Source organism: Piliocolobus tephrosceles, chromosome 12 (assembly GCF_002776525.5).
Source record: "Piliocolobus tephrosceles isolate RC106 chromosome 12, ASM277652v3, whole genome shotgun sequence".
NCBI lineage: Eukaryota > Metazoa > Chordata > Mammalia > Primates > Cercopithecidae > Piliocolobus > Piliocolobus tephrosceles.
Window position 1 is genome coordinate 107,131,845 of NC_045445.1, and position 4,446 is coordinate 107,136,290.

At 43.3% G+C, this 4,446-nt stretch overlaps 1 pseudogene; it reads right to left on the reverse strand.

The window, feature by feature from the left end:
* Window positions 1-3,374: 3,374 nt before the first annotated feature.
* On the reverse strand, window positions 3,375-4,054 carry LOC111536346 (annotated as a pseudogene).
* Between the last annotated feature and the right edge of the window lie 392 nt (window positions 4,055-4,446).

Here is a 4,446-nt window from a genome sequence, read left to right on the forward strand (position 1 = left end):
GGATCATCCCTGAGTTCTGGGGACATAAAGGAGTCTAAAGTAAAACTACCATGTATCTGCCCACTCAAAGGGAACAAGCTACCTGGTCTTAGTCATGGTAAATGGGGCTTAGTCACCAATCAATGCCACAGACATTAGAAGGAGAACACCAAGGATAAGCTAGTTATGAGCGTTATCAACTCAAAGACTATTTAATATTAGTAACTGCACAAAAGTCTTGAAAACTTGCAGCCCATGTATGAAAGAAACTTGACAGTTGTCTCAAAATTGATCATTTTTTTTTTACCCCAAATTGTTGTTTATTTTCATGGGGGGGGGGTGGGGGAAGAATCCTTTATGATAGTGAAAATATACTTTTTCTTTTTAATACAATAGCTGCCAACAATATACTGGTGTTCATGTTCCAAAGAGAAAAGAAAATACATACATGCTATAATAAGCTTTCATTTGCCTGTTCAAGAAATTCTAAAGAAAATGCTCCAATTCCGTTCAACATTATGGCTTGAGAAATTGAAATTTTCCATGATGAAAATATAATTTGTGTGACCCAAACCTTGACTATTTATAAAGGATGGAGTTTTTAAAAGCCCATATATGTCAATAATGAATGCTCCCCTCTCTTTGAATTAAATGCATAATTCAAATTAATGTAAGAAATTGGTGAATCATTAAACTTGATGAAATTTGCGTCAAAATTTTCATGAAAAAACACATGCCTATTTCCTCTCCATTTTTACTTTGTAGATATTTTCTAAATAGGTTTAAGTGCACAGAAACAAATGCTATCTACATGCAACTCTGGAGAGATTCAACACACAACAGAAGTAAAGTTAACGTGCCTAAATCCTAGAGTTGATCCACTTAGTGTAAGAATAAATGTCAGAAATCTCTTAATTGTAAACATATTGCTCAAGGATTTAAAGACAAATTGTGAAAGCCAAAAATTACCAAAAAATAAAATCTTATTTGAAGTTTATGACAAAAGTTAACAGTCCTTGCAATAGAACTGTATAGAAAATCTGTATCTACATCAAAAAAGGGAAGTTTTATCAACTAGAATAGTAGAGAACTTTCCAGCTGTTGAATACAAAAATTTCTCAGAATTCCTTGGAAAACAGTAAGACTTTCCATTCAGACTCCAATCTCCTCACTGAAGTAAATACAAAAGGTGTTTAAATGAAGGGGAATGATTTATTAGTTGTAAAAATAAAATCAGATTATTTCCATTATGCCAATTTATATACTGCATCAACTGTCTACCATGAAAACTTTTATGACCCAAATTTCTCAAGATTTTAAGCTATGCTCTTTCCACATACAATGGGGTTAAAGAATGTTGTCGGATCATCCTTTTAACTAGGTAGCTTTTGTCCATTTACCAATTTCCATTTCATTTGACTAACTTCCCTGATAAAGTAGTATCTGTCTTTCTACAAAGAAAAATAATTCTGTCATCATCAAAATTACAGTGGACATGCCTTCCTCGAACATAGCCAAGTGTAATCACTGGGTTAATAAAAAACAAGAGAATAAATATCCCAAATGAAAATACTTTGAGTTGGGCCAGATGCAGTGGCTCATGCCTGTAATCCCAGCACTTTGGGAGGCCGAGGCGGGTGGATTATGAGGTCACGAGTTCAAGACCAGCCTGGCTAGGATGGTGAAACCCCATCTCTACTAAAAACACAAAAATTAGTCGGGCGCAGTGGCAGGCGCCTGTAATCCCAGCTACTTGGGAGGCTGAGGCAGGAGAATCTCTTCAACCCAGGAAGAGGAGGTTGCAGTGAGCCAAGACCGCGCTATTGCCACTCTAGCCTGGGTGACAGTGAGACTATGTCCCCTTCCCCCAAAAGAAAAGAAAATACTTTGAGTTTTGTTTTTTTTTTTTGAGAAGGAGTCTCGCTCTGTCGCCCAGGCTGGAGTGCAGTGGCCGGATCTCAGCTCACTGCAAGCTCTGCCTCCCGAGTTCACGCCATTCTCCTGCCTCAGCCTCCCAAGTGGCTGGGATTACAGGCGCCCACCACCTCGCCCGGCTAGTTTTTTTGTATTTTTTAGTAGAGACGGGGTTTCACCGTGTTCGCCAGGATGGTCTCGATCTCCTGACCTCGTGATCCGCCCGTCTCGGCCTCCCAAAGTGCTGGGATTACAGGCTTGAGCCACCGCGCCCGGCCTACTTTGAGTTTTAGAATGAATTTTCTTCACTCTATTTTGAAGAATGGAGCTCTTTCCTCTGTTAGCTCTCCACCCTGCACTAAATATTACAAAAATCAAAAAAAATACATAAATATTCCTTGTACCATGCATTATGCACCAGTTTGGGGCTGCCTGATAAAGTCGTAGCTACTATTCTAACAAGCATTGCACCTCAAAATTCTGCCATCTACACACAGTGAATGGACACAATGGTGAGGGCTCCTGAGAGATGGCAAGCTACCTCTAAAGTGTAAAGTTTGTGGTGGAGTGTCTCCAAATTAAAGAGAGGGGAACCCGGGTACAGAGGTAGGCAGGGTAAAAGGATTTTAAAATAATACTACTTAGGTGTGTGTGTGTGTGTGTGTGTATGTGTGTGTGTGTGTGTGTGTGTGTGTGTGTTTTAAGACGCAGTCTCGCTCTGTCACGCAGGCTGGAGTGCAGTGGCACGATCTCGGCTCACTGCAACCTCCACCTCCCGGGTTCAAGCGATTCTCCTGCCTCAGCCTCCCAAGTAGCTGGGATTACAGGCGTGCACCACCACATCCTGCTAATTTTTTGTTTGTTTGTTTGTTTGTTTTGTTTTGTGTTTTTGAGACAGAGTCTTGCTCTGTCGCCCAGGCTGGAGTGCAGTGGCCGGATCTCAGCTCACTGCAAGCTCCGCCTCCGGGGTTTACACCATTATCCTGCCTCAGCCTCCCAAGTAGCTGGGACTACAGGCACCCGCCACCTCACCTGGCTAGTTTTTTGTATTTTTTAGTAGAGACGGGGTTTCACCTTGTCTACCAGGATGGTCTCAATCTCCTGACCTCGTGATCCGCCCGTCTCGGCCTCCCAAAGTGCTGGGATTATAGGCTTGAGCCACCGCGCCCGGCCTTTTTTTTTTTTTTAGTAGAGACGGAGTTTCACCATGTTGGCCAGGCTGGTCTTGAACTCCTGACCTCAGGTGATCCGCCTGCTTCGGCCTCCCAAAGTGCTGGGATTACAGGCATAAGCCACCATGCCCAGTCAAGGAGTGTATATTTTAAGATAACTACTATACCTTGTCTATCCTTGATCCTAATTTTCAATAACTGCATGTTCATGCAAAATACAGTTTCTACTCTATAAGAAGAAGAGCAGCCTGTTAGGAAAAGCATATTCTTAGGGGAAGACATGAAGACATCTCTTTCATAAATGTGATTTTACTTGGTGGGTCTTTTGGCATCACTATAAGCTATTTCAACCTCCTTATCACTGGGACAGGTATTGAGGAACTCGTCCCTACTGTATGCATTAGTTAGGTATTTCCAGATGCCAGTCATCTCTTTTGGAATATCAAAGTTGTGATATTTTTTGGCCACCACCTTGACAATATGCAGTTTGGGCAGCAGGTTGCAATTAGCTAATGTCATTTCGTTGCCATCTAAAAATTTACGTGTAGAAAACTTAATGCCCTCTATACTATTTTCATCAATTTCATCAGGGAGAGGAGAATTCAAATATTTATCCAGTTTCTGCAGGGTTTTTAGGAGATCCTTCTCCAGTGCTTCATTAGCCTCTCGCCTTCGATTCTTGATAAATGCAGAGAATTTGACAAAGATGTCCATTCCAGCAGTATTTGATTCTGGGTGTTTTGGTGAAAGCTTTAAGTACTTGGGAGGGCATAAGACTTCTTCAAGAAATTCCTCAATCTTACTTACATCCGTTTTGACTTCACTGTTGAAACTTATAAATGGTGGGTGGGTCCCGGGAGCTAACTTCTGAAGGTCTGCAGGCGCAGTTTCCTATGCTTTCACCATCACTGCCAGCTTTGACGAGGAGCTCAATGAGGGGCTCTTTGTTCTCCTCCTTCAGCCCGTTCAAGCGGCATTGACAAGGCCATGGCCGGCTCGGCTGCGCTCCGATAACGGCGACGGCTGCTGCTGCTGCTTTTGCGCCTGCTCCGGGGCTGCTCCGACTGCCGGCTCCCGCTGCAGTGCTCGCTGGACAGTCCGGCGTCTAGCTGGCCGTGGCCTCCGCTCCTCAGCACCTCCCCACGTGCCCCGCGCGCGACCAGTTGATCATCTTAAAAACGCACTTGATTATTGGCCGGGCGCGGTGGCTCAGGCCTGTAATCCGAACACTTTGGGAGGCCGAGGTGGGCGGATCACAAGGTCAGGAGTTCGAGACCAGCCTGGCCAACATGGTGAAACCCCATCGCTACTAAAAATACAAAAAAAAAAAAAAAAAAATTAGCTGGTCGTGGTGGTGTGCGCCTGTAATCCCAGCTACTCA